At 37.5% G+C, this 23,339-nt stretch overlaps 1 long non-coding RNA gene across 1 annotated transcript in view; it reads right to left on the reverse strand.

The window, feature by feature from the left end:
• LOC140605459 (uncharacterized) overlaps positions 1-4,562 on the reverse strand; it is a 39,094-nt gene extending 34,532 nt beyond the window's left edge. Inside the window, exon 1 of the long non-coding RNA XR_012008108.1 lies at positions 3,790-4,562. This is a non-coding gene — a long non-coding RNA (uncharacterized lncRNA). The remainder of the gene's footprint in view (positions 1-3,789) is intronic.
• Between the last annotated feature and the right edge of the window lie 18,777 nt (positions 4,563-23,339).

A 23,339-nucleotide genomic window follows, 5' to 3' on the forward strand; every position in this document is an offset into this window, starting at 1 on the left:
TTTTTTTAATTAAAATTTTTATTTATTTATTTGAGAGAGAGAGAGAGAGTGTGCGTGGGCAGGGGGCAGGGGCAGAGGCAAAGGGAGAAGCAGGCTCTCCGCTGAGCAGGGAGTCCAAAGCAGGGCTGGATCCCAGGACCCTGAGATCATGACCTGAGTAAACAGCAGATACTTAACTAAGACACCCAGGAACCCCAGTATTTTCAGTTTTCTTAATTTTGGATATTTAATAGATATAAAATTGTACCTCAAGGTTACTTTAATTTGTATTTTCTTTTTTTTTAAGATTTTTTTTTTTTTTTCATGAGAAACACAGAGAGAGGCAGAGACACAGACAGAGGGAGAAGCAGGCTCCGTGCAGGGAGCCTGATGTGGGGCTTGATCCCGGGCCTCCAGGATCATGCCCTGGGCCAAAGGCAGGCGCTAAACCACTGAGCCACCCAGGGATCCCAAATTTGTATTTTCTGATTACTGATAAAAGTGAGCAAAAATTTACCTAATTGGTATATATAATTTTAAATATAAAACATATATCCTTTGTGGTTTCTCTTTTATGCCTGTTTATTCATATCTTTTGAAAATTTTACATAAGTTTGATTTTAATATTTTTCTCATACGGCTTGGCTTATTATACTTGCATAATGAGCGGGGTGGTTCCTGAGCAGGCCCAAACTGTGTCTTGACAGGACCAGAAAGGCAATGGTTTGGGGTGTCTTAAGTTGGTTAGAGTGTGAGCCACGCTGAACTTTCTCCCTGCCCAGGCTCTGTGTGTGTGAACATCCCACCCACATGTGGGGCAAGAGGAATAGGAGGGTCGGGGTGAAAACTGTCAGCAGGGAAACATCAAATATGGAGTCAGATTCATATTATAGGTCATCAGGACAGGACCCCACTTCATGAGTCCATATGGTGGGCAACCGGTGTCCGTGCTCATCATAGATAGCTTCCTTTCCTACGTTCCTGGATGCCATCTCCTATTTCACAGTTCTGGAAGGCTGGGGCTGTCTACGTAGCTCCATTTTTCCCATTGGTCAGAGTGTCTCTATGTGTTCCCATAGTATTTATTACTCTGTGAATAACAGTAAATGCTGCTAATGGGTAAGGCAAGTTTCCTCTCACAGTTTTCCTTCTTCATTCATATCTCACCACTTGTCCTTACTCTTTCATACACATTTTAAAATCAGTGTGTTAAAAGTTGCACAAAAAGAAGTGTTTTTTTTTTTTTTTTTAAAGAAATTGCATTAAATCTGTGAATCAGTTTTAGAGAAACTGACATAAGTACAGCTGTAAAATATCCTATCCAATAATGTTGCGGTGTTCTCCATCTATGTATTTTAAGGGTTTTAGATAAACTTTATTTCCATTTTTTAAAGATTTTATTTATTTATTCATGAGAGACACAGAGAGAGAAAGGCAGAGACACAAGCAGAGGGAGAAGCAGGCTCCATGCAGGGAGCCCGATGTAGGACTCGATCCCAGGACTCCAAGATCATGCCCTGAGCCAAAGGCAGATGCTCAACCGCTGAGCCACCCAGGTGTCCCTTTATTTCCCTTTTTGTATACAAACTGACTACATCATTTCATAATGTATATGTACATCAAACCATCAGGTTGTAGACCTTTAATATATTATAGTTTTGTCAGTTGTACTTCCATAGGCTTTAAAAAAAGTTAAGTTTCTTTAAAGTTATGAGTAAACTCAAGTTAACCAAAAATGAAAGTCAGATTTGACCTATAATTTTTAGAGAGGTTAAATAGTAGTTTATTTTTCTAGAAAGGTTATTTTCATTAAAATTTCATATTTATTGACAAAAAGCAGCTCATAATATTCTCTATCTTTTAAATTTCTGCTATAGTTCGGTCTGTTTTTATGTCTAATTTATTTGTGACATTTTTTTCTTGATCTATTATCTTAGGCTTTAAAAATTTGTTTTCATGATTCCTTTCCATTTTTAATATTTATTTTCTGTTTTGGGGATGTATACTCTACACTGACCTATGTCATTGTTCTTTGTTTTTTTCTCCCTCCAACTTTTAAAAAGTTTACTTATTTTATTTCTCTTCTAACCTACACTTTCATCTAATAGTATAGTTCTTTAGTTTCTAGACTTTATACATTAAATGCATTAGATACAATGTTTAATTTGTAAGAATGTTAATATGTCATTTGCTCCTGTTTCTTTTATCTTATCATACACTCCTGGTATAATGATGTCTTTCCCTCTTGAGGCATATACCTTAGAAGGTCCATCTGCTGTCAAGCATCTTGACTTTATTCTGAAAACAAGCTCATTTTATTATCATTCATGAAAAATAATTTCTGATCAGACTGTCATTTTTTACAAATCATTTTAAAGATGAAGTTTCACTTCCTTCTTGCTTTAAACTTTGGTGTTGGGAAGTTGGTGATTTTATTTTTTATTTTTCAAAAGATTTTATTTATTCATTTGAAAGAGAGAGAAAGAGAGAGAGAATAAGGGGAGAGAAGGGCTGAGGGAGAGAGAGAAGCAAACACCCTGCTGAGCAGGGAGCCTAATGTGGAACTGTATCCGAAGACCGAGGCATCATGACCTGAGCTGAAGGCAGATGCTCAACCGACTGAGCCACCCAGGTGCCCCAAAGTTGATGATTTTTAAGTAATGATTTTTGTTTTCAGCCTAAAAGGGAAGAAATTTTGTCTGCTTCCAGTTGGATTCAGGAGAAGCAAGGCTTGAAGCAAAGTAGACCACCTTGAGAGTAACACTCAGGGTTATGAGGCTCAGCTTCCCCACCTTGTCACTGGGTCAGGATAACCATTGATCACAGGGCTTCTGTGTCTCCTTCTGTCCTCATCGCACCAGCTCTGGTCTCAGTGTGTTGTTTGCATGTTTTGATGCATTCATCCATTTACTCATTTTTGGTAGCTTGGGGTATTTTTTTATTTGTTTTTCCCTAGAGTATTTTTTATTTCCTTCCAACATGACTATAACAAGAAGTATTAATGTTGCTTATTAATGTAAGATCTAGTTGTTCAGTATTTTAAATGATCTGAGAGTTTCTACATCTCCATATCGCCAGAAGCAGATGTCCTCTCTAACAAAACTACTACCCTAAAAAGACAACCAGTAATTGAACTAGTGTTGTTTTTTTAATGTCAGTTTTGGATAATTGGGTATACTCTTCCCTGAGGAAAGCTGAGTGTATATCGTCCCATTGAGCCTACTATTCTTCATCCAAATAAATCTCTCTGTAATACGTGCCAAGTAACAGATTATCATTGCAGTTTACATTATCTCTAAGTTCATAGTGGCCAGCAAACTATATCCCATAGGCTACATCCAGCTGCTACCGTCTGTTTTGGTGAATAAAGTTTTATTGTAAAACATGCACACCATTTATACATTATTTATATATTTGTGGACTACAATGGTCCATATTATTATTATGATTATATATATTATATACTATTGATGGACTACAGTGGTGGAGTTGAGTAACCGCAACAGAAAACATGCGTCCCATACAGCCTGAAATATTTAAATATTTAATATTTGACCCTTTACAGAAAGCTTTTTTGTCACTCCCTTAGCTCTGTAGGACTAAACACAAAATTATGTGTACCTAATACTCGCTTCATTTAAGATATTCTTGGTAGCAAGCATCAGATCCTCACTTCATGATATTCCCAGACTTAACAAAACTGATCATTTCACTAATGCTTCAGTATTATTAAAGACACAGGTTCTTTCCATCCCTCCACCCCCCTGCCCAAATCATCCCCAGGGTGCTAGCTTTGGGGCTCTGCATTACCTGTTCACGGTAGTGAGATGGTGGCTAGATGACCACACAGACGGGATAAGAAATCATCATTTCTTGATGTTAATCTTCTTCATGGGGAAAGGTTCCCCCAAGCCAATTTCCCTGCACACTTCCCAGCAGGTGGAGAATAGCATTATGTGTTCAGGCTTACACCAACCGCTGGCTAGGAGGATAACGTTGCCATGATGAATGAAGAAGTCAGATTTCTGCCGCAGTAATGGTGGGAAACAAACAACCCCAATATTTCAGTGACTTCTGCTCTGAGGTCTTTCTCATTCACAGGACCACAGGTCAGATGATGTGGCTTTTCCTTCAGAGTCATTGCAGGTCAGGCAAAGGTCCTCCGCACATTTATGGCATTTTGGAGCTACTGGTTGATGGGCATCTGCTTTTCTAACGGTGGCAGGTGGAGTCCCCAGGAAGGGCAGCCCAAACCACACAGGCAGGCTCATTTAAGCCTCCTGATAATACCTGGCATGCATGATGCCTTTTGCCCTCATTAGCAAGACAAGTCACACAGAGCAGATTAAGGTCAGCTTGGTGGGAAGCAATCTCCTCCTACTACTGTAAAGTCCCACAGTAAAGGGTATGGTTGTGTAACTCTCGTATTGGAATAAGGTCAAGAATTGAGAATAATCATCCAGTCTTCATCAGTAGCTCAGATCAACAATGTTTAACCTTTGAATTGGGTGGAAGGTCAAACTCCCAGAACTGTTATCACTCCTTCATATGAACACAAAATAAGGGTTCTATTATTAAAAATAATCAAAGAATAGTTGCTTCTTTTTTCTTCCAGGCACAGTGTTCTATGTGCTATTATTTCCCATAAACTGAGAAAACACAAGGGGGTGGCTTTAAAGCTATCACAAATGTAACTGGCTTTAGAGAAGGAAAGTAGATATAAAATATTCTCTGTGCTAAATAACACTTTCTTAGTGGTAAGAAAGCTCACAGAGCTCTGCACTGGTTTTATTGTTGTTTCTTCTGGAAACAAGGGTCAGCCACACTCTTCTCTCTTGTTCTCATCAGTGAGAAACAGCAACTTAAATCTTTTCCACTCACCATGACCTAGAGACTCCTCTGTCCTCTTATCATTGTCATTATTCTTACTTAAAAGCTGTGCCAATTTTTGTCTTATGCATAATGCTGTTTGAAACACCCTAATTTCTCCCTGCTTTTGACAGACTTTACCAGAGATGGGAAAAAAAAAAATGAATTTTTGGATACTAGTGACTCACTGCTGGTTGTTTTCCTGATTCGATCATATGACAAAAGAAATGATCTCTTAGGACACAGAACATTGAGAATATGTTTGGTTATTAGTGTCCTTGCTCAGACATAAGTCGACTTCATCCTTTAAATTTGTCTCCTACATCTTAAAAGTGTTGTTCATAATAAGTCTTTTAAAAAAATATCCATCCCTCCAATCATAGAGATAAGGAAGGGATTTTTTTCCAGCTGTATTCTTTTAATCAGCAGATCGATTGGGTCTGCCTCTGTCCTCATTGCACATGGGCCCCGAGCCCCGAGCACGGGCTGGACAGGCAGTGTTGCCCGTGGTGAACCGCAGCCCAGGGAAGCATGAGCCGTGCTGGAGGCACCAGGGTGGGACATAAGGAAGATGGTTTTATGGAGCAGCCTATGAAAATGGCAAAAGGACAGCACACAGAAAATTACCAGGGAGAGGCAGATGGATGGGATGTCCAATAATCAAGAAGAAATCTGTGAAATTATTAGTGTGAGGGGATTGCTAGATAGAGTCCTTGAGGAAAAAAAGAAACAATAAAGGATGTGTGCGAGAGCTAAAGCTCTGGCCAGCAATCACCATGTGGAATGGCAGGCCAGTCCTCCAGAAGCTTGATTAGTAGGGCCCCGCCACCAGAGAGGGTCAAGCTAAAGCAAACTTTCATAACTGAGTAATATCAATTTAGCCAAGAGGCCAGAATCACACATCCTGCTTTCGGGTCACAAGTGACACTTTAGAGGCTGGAAGAAGGGAATGTTGTTTTCTGTTTTCATCAGGGCATTTTTACCCTGCTTTGTGGGGGTGAATTCTCTGCTTCTCTTGTACACAGAGAAGGGGCAGGCAATGGTATACACTGGCAGTGGGAATTCTTAAAGATATTTACCCTTTCTAAGATATTTATACCCGAGCTCTGTTAAACTGTTGTCAATACAGCTCTTCAATTGATCAGGTTTTCAACTGAAACGTTAAAGCATGTTATTTTCCCTGAGGACCTTTGGCTGTTAAAGCACTCGTGAGTGGCCCACCACTGGCCAGAATAAGCATCCTCAGAAATGAAGATAGAAAGCCCTGAGACGGTGTAAGGGAAGCCGACACACATGAGGTGGACTGGGGTGGGAGGGAGATACTCAGTGTTCTCACCGCTTGTCCTTATCAGAACTATAATCTGGGTTATATCAGAGCTATTTATCTGGTTTAAGGCATGTATTAGCTTGTTAGGGCTGCGGGACAACGTCAAATCAACTGGGCTGCTCAAATCACAGATGCTCCTTCGTGGTCCTGGGTGAGATGTCAGAGATCAAGGTGCCAGCAGGGTTGTTTCCTTCTGGGGATTCTGAGGGAGAACCCATCCCATTCCTAGCTTCTAATGCTCTGCTGGCCACATTGGACATTCCTCGGCTTGTAGATAACGTCACTCCTGTCTCTGCCTTCCTCTTCACGTTGTGTTCGCTGTGTACATCTCTCTGCTCAAATTTCCCCTTTTATAATGACATCAAGCATCCTGGATTTGAGCCTAATCTAAAGACCTCATTTTAACTTGAAAAAATGTAGATAATATGCTGTTTCCAAATAAAGTCACATTCTAAGACACAGGGCTGAGGACTTGAGCATATCTTGGTGGGGGGGGGGGCGGCGGGCGATGGACACAGATCAAGTCCTACGGGTGCAGTAGACCAAGGAGTGAGTCAAGCAATAAAATTGATTGCATGTCTCTTAGAGATCATTTCCACCGTCTGTGTTTTAATGACGATAAAATTGAGGTCATGAAGGCAGAAAAGATTTGGCCAAGAAGGATCTTTAGAATAGTCGTAGATGGGTCTTGGTTAGAAGTAGGTCTTTTGATCTCCAGCACAGTGCTCTTAAAGCTTTGTTGTAAAGGCCACTAGCCATTACTTACCCTTTAGATTAGTGCCTCCAAACCACTGGGTTACATAGTTGCTTTGACTCTATGAAGAGAGCTTGTACCCTTTCTTCAGAAGATGGCAGTGAGCAGAAATGAACCCAGTGTCGCACAATTTCAAGAGCCTCTTTGTACTCTACTTCTAAAATCCTTTCTCTAAATGTGTTCTTTAGTCAGATAATCTTAAATATGTTTTGGTGCCACATAAAGAGTTTCAAATGGTCTAAAATAGCAAAGATATTATGTTGCCTTTAGGCTATGAAAAAAAAAATGCATATTCACCCAGGGTGGAAATTGCCCACTTCAGGCTTTTTCACCTAACCCTGGGGCGTGGGGTAGGGGGTAGCCTGGGGGGAAAGAGGCTTTTTTCAGGAACATGATTTCAATCACTAATCACTTCCTTCAACTCTGCGAGTCGAGGAGGCAGCTTGTGTGGGCCTCTGCTTGATGCACTGTGGAAATGCTAACATATAGTCAACAAACTAAGGAAGAGCTCCAAAATAAGATTTTCTACATTGCTTTGCACACTGTGGATTATGTTGTCCAGAGTCCACTGGTATTTAAATGAGATTCACAATATCTAAGTGTTGAGCTATATATAAACTAATGTTTCAAAGTATGAAAGAACGCCATGAGAGTCACTCAGATACACGGGTGTTACATCTGGAGTTTTATTAAAATTTAACATTTTTGGCTGCTTTGCTCTGGCTTTGAGCATTGGCGCCATCCCGATGTGATAGTTCTCATCTGCCGTGTTCCTCAGCAGGATCTTTTCTGTGTTGGAAGCCTGGGGTATCCAATCTAGGCCTCCTGAAAGCTGCATGCTGGGCCAGAACTCCTTCCAAAATCCTAGCATGTCAATATGCTCTTGCAAACATCCCTGCTTCGCAGCTTACGTTATTATCATAGCTGCAGTGATGCTTACTTACAAAGTGCTCAGAGCAAGGGGTTCTCATTTCAGAGCATCCCTCTTTCCATATTGCTCCTTCCAATGAATAACAAAAGAGTTGAGAACCCGGTTCCCTGATGCCACCTGTAGCTTCTCTTCCTTGGAATAAATTTCTCATGCAATCAAGAGCTCCTGCAAGCTCCTGGGCTCTTTTTGAATGGAAATTAGGCAAAATGTATTTTGATTCTTCTTTAGATCTGTAGGTCATGGCGAGTGTTGGATGTAAAACTCCCTGATGATAGTCCCATCCTCATTTCCCATCTTTTTATAACACAACCTCTGACACTTTTAAAATTCAGAATATTGACATAATTTTTTGGATGAAACACATGCTTTGAGCATGAAATGGGGATGTGTATGCTTTAGGTAATGCTTTTAAACCTGTAAGAGATTAAATTTAAATACAAAGGTGTTGGCAAGATGGCAATTATCATTTGAACTCGGACAAGGAGGCTGATTTGGCAGCTAATTTGGCACAGAAAAAAAAATTGTTCTAAACAATCAAATTTAAACAAGAAGTTTAAATAAGTAGTTCCCATTCTTAAGTGTACTCCTAAAGGCCTTTATAATCTGAACCACCCGACTTTGCCATTTTATCCTTGACTCTAACCAGTTATCCTCAGATATATAGCCACAGATATACTGTACTTGGAGCACACTCTGCCCTGAAAGACTGAATATTCACAGGGCCTATGGCCAGAACACACACGCTCACCTACAACCTCTGCAGCACGTACCCTGGGAAAACAAGCCCCCATGGCTACAGTACTCTGCCCAGAGCCATCAGCCCGTGGTCATTAATTGCCAGCTTCTTCATTTGTTGTCCTTGCTTTTAACTCGGGTTCAACTAGAGAATGCTAAATAGGCTCTCCAAACCAACCATGTAGGATTTTTAACATGAAGGCTATGCCTCCCCCCACCCCTTTAACCTTTTACTCTTCTTGGAATATTGTATTCCCATAATCCAAATTGGAGCAGAATGAGAGCTTGTTTGTGTAGGTTTTTTTTTTTATCTCTTCCAGGCTACACCTTCAACCAAAATGCATTATAGACAATCTGTGAGTGTTTCTTAATGTTTTTTTCAATACATATATTCCCTACGTTATAAAAGAGTTTCTGAGTTTTCCAAGAGTTCCTGAGTTTTCCCATTTGTGTGACTCTTGGCTTCCCACAGCTTGGAAGAACTTGGTTGGCATTGCACATCTCGTTGATATTTGAAATTGCCTGATCCTGGGTTTATCTGCTTATTGGTACCTTCTTGGTCCTTTTCAGTTCCTGGCTTTCACCTGATGTTCATATATTTGCTATTGCCATGCTCTCCTGATACATGGTCTACCATCTCTGACTATCTCTCAGCCACAAGATATCTCAGGTATCTGTGGACAGTGCTTCTCAAACATTAATGTTAGTATGACCCACCTTTGGATCTTGCTAAATTAAACATTCTGACTCAGTAGCTCTGGCTTGGGTTAATGTTCTGAACTTCTCATGGCTTCTAGCTCAAACACAGTATATTTTGAGTGACAAGATTTGAATTCAAACCTGACAAATTATTGGAAAAGAAAAGATACACACCACACACTCAGACACATGTATGTATCTGTATCTAAATATAAGTTCATATGTATATTCAGAGGGAACTTATGTGAGCAATTTTCATGTGTATATGAATTTCTGGGCCTAAACCCAGACATACAGACAGTCCTGGACAAATCTATTCTAATTATTCCTCTAATGATAATCTAACCCTAATTACCTTTCAAAGGTTCCATCTCCAGATACCATTACCTTGGGAGTTAGGGCTTCAAAATATTATTTTTTTTTTTTTTTTCAGGAGTGGGGGACTCACAATTCAGGTCCATAGTGATAGTTGTCCAGCACCAAATACTAGCATTGTGAAGGCCATCATACAACAGAGTGCAACAGATAGGACTAGAGCAGTAGGTTTGACTTTTCAACTTAGAGACTATGGAAGTAAACCAGTCATGGTTCACTACTTGTTTCAAGGTCAGGAGGTAGGAATCAGGATCTCAACCCTGCACTTTGTTCCTGTAGTCCTAGAAAATTAATGCAAGGATGTTACCAGAGGAGTGAGGAGTTAAGTGGGGTAGAGAAAATGTTTTCTGAAAGTGAAGTCAAAAAATGAAAAGGCTACAGTATGGGATAGTTCATCCACATGCATACTGCTCTCACCTGTGATTATGATCTCATTCAATGTGGTGGAATGATCTGATCATAATGGCATGAATAAGGTGACTTAGCTGGTGCAGCATAAGGGTTTTTCCAGGAGTGGTAGAGTATTGATCTAGAAACAAGATAGAGGATTAAAAAATAATCAATCAATCAATCAATCCCAAGAATGTTTTTCCAGAGGACCCAAGAAGGGTCCAGAGGACTTCTACTTTTGTGGAGAGGTTTTCTGGGTAGGAGTGCATTTTGTTATTAAATATGGTTCCCCAACATCTCATCCATATTCTTAATTATGATGGATTCCAAACTTTATCTCTGGCCAAGGTCTCTTTTCTTAGTTACAGATTCTCTAAATTTCCACTCACAGATACTTCAGTTTCAAAAAACGAACCAATTATCAATGTCTGCTTCTAAACCTTATTCTCAACTGATTTTGTTATTGTTCTGATTTTGTCTTATCAGTGTATGGTGCAACTATATAATAGTTCCTGCTAAAAATATGTTGTCCTATATTATTTTCTTATTTAATCAGCAATCTGTGTGTGTGTGGGGGGGGGGTTCAAGTGGTTCAGCAAAATCTCTTGATGATATTGCCAGTTAAGACCAACATAATTCCAAAAAAGAAAAAAAAAAAAAAAGACCAATATAATTCCAATGCAGACCTTGCTTCTGTTCCCTTTTCTGAATCTTAATAGTTTAAGGTACTATAATTTTTCAAAGGAACATTGCCATATTGCCCAGATTATCTTTGTCCATTTTTGCCCCTCTCTGAACCATTCTTCACTCCACAACAAGACTGGTTTTCTTCTAAAGGAAGAAGATTCATGTATTCCTCTTCTTAACATGGCCATCTATTCATAGAGTCTATTTGAACATAGGACAATCTTGTTTTTATTATTTTTCCTGGGCTTATTAACGTTTCAATTTGTTATTAATAACAAAATATTTATTAAGGAAGTGCTGTATGCTGAGAAGAATACTAGTTTTTCCTTGGAATGCAGCTTGATAAATACAACACTGGGATATATAAGTAATTTATTTTCTTTGTGAAGTTATTTGATAAAATTAGAATTTATTTGCCTCTTACATTTTCAAGTGTGATTCTGTAATGAAAGGCAATGCATTCCATACATTTACCACTTGTTGATTAACCGTTAATCACAGCTAGGGTAGATGTGGCCAGGAGGGTGCCCTGTACTAGGCCACTTACTGGGTAATTAAACGCTTTCATGAAATATCACAAAGGCTCTTTTTCTCTGATAAAAATAAATTTTGTAAGTAAATAAACTGCTGTTCAACATCCTCTGGTATTCCCAGAAAGCACGTATTATGCATAACTAGAAGTTCAACTCAGAAGCATAAACTAGCCTACTAGTAGAACTCTAAGAATTCAGACTTTTTGATGCCAAGGTGAAAGAGGTTGTAAAAACATTGTTCTATCACTGACAAGATTAAAGGTTTTTTTATATGTAATATTAAAATACTGGAAGAAGCAACAACGTGAATAACATTGTTTTAGAAAATGTTTTATTAATTTATTTAATCAGTAATTGTTTATGTAGCACCTGCTGGATTCTAGGTACTGCTCCAGACATCTGCAATACTTGTGGTACAACAGTGAACAAAATGTGCCTTGTGAATCTTACATATATATCTTGGCATGGGGAGAGAGATAATAAAAATCATAAATGATGATGTTAAGGAGTTATAATAATAGTGTAGTGAGGGAGATAAAATGTTCACAAGCTGAGGTGCTTGACAGCAGGATTAAGTAGGGTGATCAGGTTAAGTAGGATTCAAGGGAGGAGTTGAATAAAACTGGAGTGGGATATTTGACAATGAGTGTGCTGAGTGGAGGGCTAGAACAAAGGCCCTGGGGTAGGTAACCTGATAAGTATGTTTGAGGTACTACATGGATTGTTGAAGTGGAATGAGCTGTGAAGAGAGTATTAATAGAGGAGAGAAGGTGAGAATGGAGCAGAGAGCCAGGCTACTTATGGGCTTATCAGTCATTAGGTAATTGTAAAGACTTGGCCTATTGTTCTCAGTACAATAAGGACACCCCCAGTATAGAGCAGAGAAGCACACACTCTAAGTCACATAAAAATGGTGACTTTAGCTGTGATAACTATAGGGATGAAGGAAGAAATAAAGCAGTATGTTATCCAAGGATTGGAAATAATGAGGATGGGCCAGGTATTGATAGTGGATTTGGTGACTACAGTTGGTTTCTGAATATCTTATGAAGATTAAGGCAACTGATTACCTATTAGACTGGATGCAGATTATTAGATAAATACAAAGATTGCATTTGGCTTACATAATTTGGAAGATTTGAGTTGATATCTACTGAGATGGAAAGCAGTATATGGAGTAGTTTTTGTTTTTAGTGGAGGAAATAAAAAGTTCAGTTTTTTATTTCTTTAAGACACTTCTTGGACATTTGTCCAAAAAATACCTAGTAGGTAGATATTCATGGCCATAGTTTGGGAGAAAGTTCTGAACAAGAGATGGAAGTTTTGGAGTTATCAGCTTATAGATGGCATTTAAAATGAGGAAACTGGATGAGAATATCAACAAATGACTACACTTAGAGAAGAAAGTGAGGATAGAGCCCTAAGGTGCAACATAAATGGGGTTTAAGACAAAGAGGAGACATAGTAAAGATCATAAAGAAAAAGGGTAGGAGGAAAAGCAAGAGAATGTGGTGTTGTAAATACTCTCATGCATTCGATGACCGCATGATTCCTGTTGACAAATAGGAAATGATGACTATGCTAAGTGTATATGGGGCTGATGGGATGGAGCTGGGGAGGTGGGGCAGGCTTTGTGGGTATGTGACCTCCACGGTTGCTCAAGGCCCCACCTTTTTTTTTTTCTTTTTTTTTAACCAACTCAAAGGAGAAAGCAAATAGCATGGGAGAGGCGCCAGGATCCGCAAAACTTCTTAGGAAGAGAGAAGAAAAGGCAGATTCCAGGAAACGCAGGGGAGCAGACATGGAACCCAGTGAAGTCGTAGGAAGAACAAAAACCTCTTGCTGGGAGCCCCCTGGGGTGGGGGGGTTGCAAAGGTCGGGCGGGCTCCACGTGGGTCCACTCAGAAGGTCCTTGTGCTTGGTTTCATGCTCCGCTGTTACCATCTTGAGAGTTGATTTTTTTAAAGATTTTATTTATTTATTTGAGAGAGAAACAGCATGAGTAGGGGGAGGGGCAGATGGACAAACAGACTCCCCACTGAACGGGGAGCCTGATGTGTGGCTCCATCCCAGGACCCCAAGATCATGACCTGAGTGGAAGTCAGATGCTTAACTGATTGGGCCACTGAGGTGTCCCATCGAAATTATAGATTTTTAACAATCATCCCTCCACTTGCATTTTACACAGAGCCACACAAATTATATAGGTATTTCTATGTGTTGGGAGGTTGATGATAGGAAATGTGGAGTATGTATTTTGATCATTTTTAGGATGTGTTTTGGGTATCTGATATACAATATATAAACAGTTAACTTATTCACAGATGATTTTAAAAAAATGTGATTCTCTTTCTGATTAAATTCCCCCATCATCCCCTGCACTAAGAGCTTCTGAATCCTTTCCAAAGAAAAAAGCAATTCCTGTTGCTGAAAGACCTTGCATTGTATACTTTATTCTGCTCATTGCTTTCTTGATGGCAGATGTATCTAATTTGATAACTACACACTTTAGAGATATATTTGGATTAAAATATTCCCACCTCTGTTTTCCTATGCTATTTGTGACCTTGTAAAAATTATACAACTTTTTGAATTTCATTAACTTAATTCAAATAATGATTTATATCTTCTAAGAGTATAAATAACAAATTTAAACACCTGACAAACATTAAGTACTCATTAAATGGTAGCTTTATTTCTTGAAGAAAATTGCTCCATGTCTTCATTTTATTTTGTTGAAACTAAAGAAAACATCTATATGCACATGCTAAATGATACCATTTTAACAAATAAAATGCAAAATTTTATTTATCTACCAAAATAATTTATTTTTGAATAGGTAATACAGGTACATGTATAAAAGAAAATGGTACAAATAGTTGAATTACAAAAGATCCTGTTTTATAGCCTCCCAGTTAACCTCCCCAGATTTAACCATGTAGTGTTTTGCTATGTAGGCAGCAAGATTCTCTGCCTTTCAAAAATAGTAGCATACAAAATATACTTGTGCGCCTTACTTTTTTTAATCCTAGCATGTATTTGAGATTAAATCTTCATAAATACACAAAGAGATGCTTAGTTTTTTCCTCTAAATAGAAAATTTGTATTGAGATAAAGCAGGGGCCAGGGGGGAAAAAAAAAGCAGGGGCCAGGAGACAATCTCCAGTGACTCGCCAAAGAGTGTGTGCTTTTCACCAAGAGAACTACAAGTGAGAGATAACAATGAATTCCTCAAAGAGCTCACAGGAAGACTCTAAGAAAAAGCTAGAGACAAACATCTGCCTGGTGCAAAGAGGATGGTGCCAATTGGTCAAATAAAAATTCTTTTTCTTCTCATTCCTTTCATCTGCTTTGATCCTGGAGAAGTAAAAAATCGTGGTTAGCCAGACTGGAAATGAGCCCAACCACAAGACATAAAAAAGAGTGGCAACCAAACAAGTCAGTGAAACCCTATCTTCCAAATGCTTAGCAGTCAATAAGCTAAAGCTCCAAGAAGGGATAATACCTATAATGCTGAACAGTTTAAAGTTTGGTTATTGCTATGATTTGATTTGTGTCCCCCACCCCTAAATTCATATGTGGAACTCCTAACCCCCAGCACCTCACAATACCACCATAGTTGAAGATGAGGCCTTTGAAGAAGCATTTAAGGCTACCTGAGGTCACAATGGTGGGCCCTTATTCAATACGACTAGTGTTCTTGTAAGATATTAGTACATGGACAAGCATGGGGAGAAAACCATGTGAGGACCAGGGAAGATGGCCATCAGCAAGCCAAGGAGAAAGACTCCAGAAGAAATAATACTGCTGACACCTATATTTAGACTTCTAGATTCCAGAACTGTGAGAAAATTTGCTACTTAAGCCACTTAGAGGGGAGAGGGGTATTTTGTTATGGCAGCCCTAGCAAACTAATACAGTTGTTGTGCTAGATAGAATTTACTGATTACTAACCCAAGGATAATTTGTTACCAGAAGTAACAAGGAAACTAACAAAACTTCTAATTTCATCCAAAAGCAAGGAAAGAACTGGTCCCAGAAAATATATTCAAAGTCAGAGTGGAAACAAACAGTAAAGATTGTTGAAAACGGTATCTCATGAATCATGTCCAAGCATGGCTGGCACATAAACTCACTTTGGGAGAATTGAATATTTTATGATACTGACTTTTCTTGCCCTTATTTTAAGTCATCTTATGTCTCTCAGAAATAACAAAAACGTTTTATGTATATTCTAGCTGGCTTTAAAATTTATCTATTTTTATAAATTTAGTCTTTTTTCCCCATTATATCATTCATGAGTTTTTTGTGTGTTTTTTTTCCCCCAGAATAAAGATAGTCTATATTTTTTCAATACAATCAGGTTCTGAAGAGTCATGGCATTATGAGTAATAATAGCATTGTAATTTATTAGACATGAAATTAGCTAGGATTTATCAATAAAAAACCAAAAAGAAATTGTACTTGGGTCTGAATAGGAATCGATGACACACGTATACTAAAAAGTATCTTCACATGACTTGATTGAATAATAAACAAATAAATATGTCTATGCCTCTCCCCTTACTCATGATCCTAATCTTTCATTGAGAAACCACTATATCTCACATGGACTCATGAACTTTTTCAACTTCTTCTAAAAAATTTTCATTTTTTTAAAATTGAGGTAGAATTGGCATAATAACAATTATTTAGGATATACAGCATTGAATTGATATTTGCATATATTGCAAAGCAATAGTTAACATCAGTTTCCATTTATAGTTAAAATATTAATTCTGAGAAGAACCTTCAAGACCCACTCTCCTAGCTACTTTCAAATATGCAATATTAATAATTATGGTCACCATGCTATATATCCTATTCCTTTGAATTATTCATTTTGTAATTGAAAATTTCTACCCTTTGATCCCCTTAACCAAATTTGCCAACCCCCTACTCCTCACCTCAAGGAATTTTTAATCTGTTCTCTATGTCCACTACCTCGTTTTTTTTGTGAAATCTAAAAAAACAAACAGAAAACACACACACAACAAAAACCCTAAAAAACATTTTAGTGAGATCATACAATATTTATTTTTTTCTGTCTTATTTCACTTAGAATAATGCCCTTAAGGTCCATCTACACTGAAGTTGTTTCCATGTCTTTGACATAGTGAATAATAGTGTAGTAAACATAGGAGTTCATGTATCGTTTCAAATTAGTGTTTTTGTCTTCTTTGAATAAATACTCGAGGAATTGCTGGATCATATGGTAATTATATTTTTAATTTTTGGAGGAACCTCTGTACTGTTTTCCTTACTGGCTGCACCAACACTACAGAAGGGTTTTCTTTTCTACACATCCTTTCCAACACTGGCTATTTCTCATCTTTTTGATAATAGCCATCCTAACAGGAATGAGGTGGTATTTCTTTGTAGTTTTGATTCGCTTTCCCCCAATGGTTACTGATGTTGAGCATCTTTTCATGTGCCCATTGGCCATCTATGTCTTATTCAGAAAAGTGTGTTTAGATCCTCCCTCCTTTTTAAATTATATTATTTGTTTTTTCCTACTGAGTTATGTGAATTCTTTACTTATTTTGGGAATTAACCCTTTATTAGTTAAATGATTTGTAAATATTTTCTTTCTATGCATAGGTTGCCTTTTCATTTTTTTATAGTTTGCTGTGTGGAAGCTTTTTAGTTTGATACAGTCTCTCACTTTGTTTGTTTGTTTGTTTGTTTGTTTGTTTGTTTTGCCTTTATTTTTGGTGTCAAATACAAAAAATGACTGCCATAAGTAGTGACAAGGAGCTTAGCCCTTTACCTTCTATGTTTTCTTTTAGTTTTATGGTTGCATTTATTGCATTCAGTTCTTTAATCCATTTCAATTAATTTTTGGTTTTGGTGTAACATTGGGGTCCACTTTCATTATTTTGCATATGAATATTCTATTTTACCAATACTGTTTATTAAAGAGACTATCCTTTCCCCTTTGTCTATTCTTGGCTCCATTGTCATAAATTAATCAACTGCATATGCATGGATTTATTTCTGGGCTCTTTATTCCATTGATTTATACATATGTTTTTATGCCAATTCCTACTGTTTTGATTATTAAAGCCTTGTAATATAGTTTGGAATCAGGGAGTATGATCCCTCAAGCTTTGTTTTTCTTTCCAAGATTACTTTGGCAATTTGTGGTATTTTGTGGTTCCGTACAAATTTTAGGATTGGTGTATTTCTGTTAAAACTACCATGGGATTTTGATAGGTTTTGCACTAAATCTGTAGATTGCTTAGGTAATATGAATATTTTAAAAATATTAGTTCTTCCAATCCATGAGCACAGGTCTTTCCATTTACTTGTGTCTTCTTTATTTTCTTTCATCAGTGTCTTACCATTTTCAGTATACAGGTCTTTCACCTCTTTTGTTAAATTTATTCCTATGTATTTTATTCTTTTTGATGTCATTGTAAATGAGATTTTCTTTCTGATAGTTCATTTTTAGTCTATAGCATTTCTGTATATTGATTTTGTATCTTGCAATGTTACTGAATTTATTTATTTTGGGGGGAAGTGTAAGATTTTCTGCATGTAATATATTATTATTTGCAAACAGAGACCATTTTCCTTTTTCCTTTTTGATTCAATGCCTTTTATTTCTTTTTCTTGCGTGATTACTTTGTGCTAGGACTTCCGGGACTATGTTGAATAGGAGTGATAAGAGTAGACATCCTTGTTTTTTTTCCTGTTCTTAGAGAAAAAGCCTTCAGCTTTTCACAGTTGAGTATGATGTTTGTTGGGGCTTGTCATATATGGCCTTTATTATGAGGTAGTTATCTTCCCTTATATCCACTTTCTGAGAATTTGTGTCATAAACAGATGTTGAATTTTGGCAGAAGCTTATTCTGTATCTCATGATGATTATATGATTTTTATCCTTTATTAATATGGTGTATCACATTGATTGATTTGTAGATGTTGAACCATTGCTGCACCCCTGAAATAAATACCACTGGTACATAGTGTATGATCTTCTTAATGTATGATTGAATTCAGTTTGCTAATACCTGGAGGATTTTTACATGTATGTTCATTAGGGTTTTTGGCCTATAATTCTCTTTTCTTGTGGTATTCTTGTCTGGTTTTGGTATCAGGGTAGTGCTTGTTTCATAAAGAGAGTTTAAAGAGTTTTTTCCTCTTTTGAGTTTGAGAAAGATTGGTATGAACTGTTAGAAAGTTTGGTAGAATTCAGCATTGAAGCTCTCTGGTTCTGGACTTCAGGAGGTTTTGGATTACTGATTTAATCTATTAAATAATTACTTCGTTCATATTTCCTATTTCTTCATGATTCAGTCTTGAAAGACTGTTTCTAGGACTTTATCCATTTTTATAGGTTGTCCAATTTATTGACATACAATTGTAGTAATCGCTTATGATCATTTGTATTTCTGTGGTATCAGCTGTAATATCTCCTTTTTCATTTCTGATTTCGAGTCCTGTTTTTTCTTGGTGAATCTAGCTAAAGTTTTTAAAATTGTATTTTTTCAATGAGCCAGTCCTTGGTTAAATAAGTTATTTTTATACATAAGAGGGGTATTGATGTATTTATGTTAATATTGAATCTAGCTGCTGTAAAAATTTCTAAATATGTCTTTTTCAGTCAAATATCTTGAATTTTCTATTAAAGTAATGAAAGTAATGAAATTTAAGTTTTCTTTCTACCTTTTATCATTGTAATGCCTTGAAAACCTTAAATAAAAGTAGTTATAGTAGGTGGTGAATATGAATAAAAACTTGTTGGCTAAATAGATTTTTAAAAACTGTCTTAAGGAAAATATGTCTACTTGAAGCAACTTTTAAAAAATCAAAAACCAAGCTATTGAATAATATAATATGTATCTATGCATAATATGTATCTCAGTATCTATGGGTATAATCACACAATTTTCATTTTGTTGTTATTAATACTGAAATATGTTAATAGATTTCCTAATTTAGATCTATTTTTTATGTATGAGCTATGCTTCATATTATTTCTTACTGATTTTATTTTTTTATTTATTTAAATATTTGTACATTATTAACATAACTGATCTATGTTGTTTTAAATACATGTATTTTGGGATTTGTTGTAAATTTTGGACTTGATTCAAAAAAAGATTTTAGAGCTGTCACTCATGCTCATATAGTATTAACTGCCTCAAGGCCTGCCCTCCTGCAACTTAAAAAAAAAAAAAAAGATATATGGAGCAAATAACCAAATATATGAAACAATTGTTTTCAGAAATTAAAAGGTAGTGTAGAACTAAGATCTCTGAAAAAAAATGGGTAACAAATATGCCATAGGACCACCCCTACTTGGAGACTGGAACTATTTTCCTGGTCACAGAGGGTAAACATAATTAGAACATAGTGATCTCAATGAATTGAAGAGATGATCAAAGCTTGGGGAAATGGAGGCCAACTGAAATTAGGGTGGTACACAAATAGCTCTGGAAATCTGTCTGGGATTTGTTTAGATACCAAGCTGCCTATGGAAGAGTAAGACAGTTTCTTTCACAGAACTTTCTTGAATCATAAATGCACTTCCATGTTTTGTTTTTTTTTTTTAATGGCTTTATCTTAGTCCAATACTTTTGGCATTTTTTCTGGAGTAGAAGTTTGTTTTTATTTTTCAAAAGAAACCATACTCAAATAAACATTGTTAAGACAAAGGTCTAGTTGTTCTGGCCAAATAATTTGAAAGGATATCAGCACATCATCCAATCCAGAAAAATGAAGTACTAACAGGTAGTGGCTTCTTGCCCTTGAGATAAGCACTCCAGAACTATCTCTGAGACAAGTGATTGTGCAGAAAACAGATTGAGACCCACAGTCTTATTCAGGGAAATTGATCTAAAATTGGAATCCCAGACACCATACGGGCACATGAAAAGGGAATAAATTTAGTTAAGCATCCTGTTAGGATATGTAAGGAAAGCTGCAGGACATTATGGAGATGTTCTCTGTGGGATCAAAGTACTGATGTTCCAGTTGCTGTGAGTTTGACTTCTGAGGGCTAACAGTGGATCCCTCCTATTAATTTTCCCTGGCTGAAGGGAGCTTCTTTGCCCATAGGGTTATGGTGTCTACCTTGGTAGCAATACAGGGGCACAGCACCCTGGCTTCTGTTGAAGACATCTCTAAAAGGTTGTCGCAGCCTGTCAGGATGTCAGATGAGGCCTCTGTCACAAATACACTGCTGTTCAACTTCTTCTGTATGGTCTTGCTTCCATCACCTCCTTACAAATGTTGTCCCTGAAAGCATTGCCTAATAATCCACTGTGTGACTCCACTACTGTGTCAGATTCTCTTTTCTGGGAAAAGGACCCAGGACAGCATCCCCACAAGTTGAGATAAATGTAATTTTATATTACATTTTCAAAATGACCTGAATTAATATTGCACTAAATAGCTCTGGGCAGCTGATTTAAGAGGAAGATGGCTTGTACAAACTTAAGAAATACCAAATTTCAGTTACTGAAATAATTTAACAGAACCTGGAAATACTCAGATGAGTTAAGTAATAACTTTAAAATTGATCCAGTGGAGCTATGTAGTGGGTGGAAAGCATAGTTTACTCATACATACTAAGTACAGTACTATGATTTTCTGCTTGGGCTACAGACTGAGAAGAAAGTCAACTTAGATATTTGAAGTGGACACTCCACTATTAGCAAGAGGCAGGAGATCACTAATTCCCTTTTCAAATACTTTCTTTTGGATATGAACTGCCAAAGTCATGATTGAATTCATGCTTTAGTCTTGCAAAGCAGTTTTTCAATATCCATACTTCCAAGTCTACAATGTAGGGCTAAATCACATCTTTTAGAGGTACTTATTCTACAGTGCCTTTTTTAAAGATTTTATTTATTTATTCATGAAAGACACAAGGAGAGAGAGAGAGAGAGAGGCAGAGACACAGGTAGAGGGAGAAGCAGGCTCCATGCAGGGAGCCTGATGTGGGACTCGATCCCGGGTCTCCAAGATCACGCCCTGGGCCAAAGGCAGGTGCCCAACTGCTGAGCCACTGGGCATCCCTAAAGAAGTATATTTTTATTCTGTGTTTTGAAAAAAATTTTTTTTCTTTTTTTTTAAGATTTTATTTATTCATGAGATACGCAGAGAGAGAGTCAGAGACATAGAGGGAGAAGCAAGCTCCCAGTAGGGATCCTGATGTGGAACTTGATTCCAAGACCCCAGGATCACACCCTGAGCCAAAGGCAGATGCTCAACCACTGAGCCACCCCAGCAACCTGAAAAAAAAATTCTAAAGTATCCTCCCAATAAGACTCACTGTTTTGAAATGCTCCAAACATTACATAATACACACACAAAAATGCCAAAAGGAGCAAGAAAGATGGGATGCCTGGGTGGCTCAGTGGTTGAACATTTGCCTTCAGCTCAGAGAGTGATCCTGAGGTCCTGGAATCAGGTCCCCCATTAGGTTCCCTGCGAGAAGCCTGCTTCTCCCTCTGCCTGGGTATCTGCCTCTCTCTGTTGGTCTCTCATGAATAAATAATTAAAATCTTTTTAAAAAGGAAGCAAGAAAGAATGAAGGAATTGTGAGACACATGGAGTTATTCTGTAGTATTAATATGAACTTTATCAAATACAAAATAAATGACTTGAAGGGGAGCTTGTATTCAGAAGTACGTAGGATTAAAAGTATGGCATTAAGTTGTATTAATTTGTAAATGTACACGTGAGGCTCAATGATAACTGATACTCAGAGTGCTTGATTGGCAAGAGGATAGGTTTCAAGTGATTTAAAAAGAAAGCTAGGATTAGATTCAGGCTCTTCTATTTAACAGTAACACTGGGTGCAATTCACATAGCTTTCTGAGCAAGAGTATCTATGGTAACAAGGAAAGATAACACTAAACAGTACCTACCACTAGAAACCATAAAAATCACAAAGTGGTACAATAGGGGGTTCGAGATTACAAAATTCTCCTAGCGTAGTGAAAGATCTGTTGGATTTTATTTCACGACATGAAATCAGGTAGTTAACCATATTTCAGTTCATAGAATAAGTTCATGTTATAGTAAACCTTTTGGAAAGAGAGGATTCTGTTACCCAGAAGTCCCTATTCCTCACCCATAAATGATCAAAGGGTGGGTGCTGTAGTTATTTTAAAGGTGACAGCTTGATTCTAAGTCAGGGTCAGTTTTGAAACTGGATAAAACCCAGGATGTATGTGAAGAATGCCAGGCAGAAATCATAACCCAAAATCTTTATTGTCATGTGCATGAAAAGCAATTTTTCAGATTCATTTCTTTGGATCCTTCATTATATGTATCTCCTACTAGAGAGGCTATTGTCCTGAAACTTGGTCAGACTGGAAGAGCGGGAGCCTAGTTAGGAGCAGTCCTGTGGGAAGGGGACCCGGGAACAGAATGGAGAAGATGAAAAACAGGAGCGAGGGAGGGTGGCCAGAGCCTACTGAGGGTAAGAGGATAACAGAAGAAGTGTGGCCCGGTTCATAATCAGTACTATTTAATACTGTATGTTTGTGCTGAAAGACGTTTCTTGGTTGGTCCCTTTGAGAAAAAGTCACATATTATTTGCCCTAAAATGTCCTTAATACAGGACTTACAGGCAATTCTCATGTTTTCATTCGTGCTTTGCTGAAATCTTGAAGTTAGAAAAAAGATACAATTTTTATTTTTTATTTTTATTTTATTTTTTAGAGAGTGAAAGCAGGGTCGGGAGGGGCACGTGAGACAGGGAGAGGGAGAGAATCTTAAGCAGGCTCCATGCCTAGCACAGAGCTTGATGTGGGGCTCCATCTCACAACCTTCAGATCATGACCTGAGCCAAAATCAAGAGTCGGGTGTTTAACTGAGCCACCCAGGAGCCCCTAAAAGAGACTATTTTTGAAACAAAAGACAAATACTAGAAGCAGAATAAGTGCAATAGTCCACTGTTGTTAATGTAGAAAAGATGGATGTATTTAGAGGAAGTGAACAAGATGGCCCCAGATGGGCGCATAAGCAAGAAATTCAATAAAAAGGCAGAAGGAAAGGCAG

Source organism: Canis lupus, chromosome 15 (genome assembly GCF_048164855.1).
Source record: "Canis lupus baileyi chromosome 15, mCanLup2.hap1, whole genome shotgun sequence".
NCBI classification, from domain to species: Eukaryota; Metazoa; Chordata; class Mammalia; order Carnivora; family Canidae; genus Canis; species Canis lupus.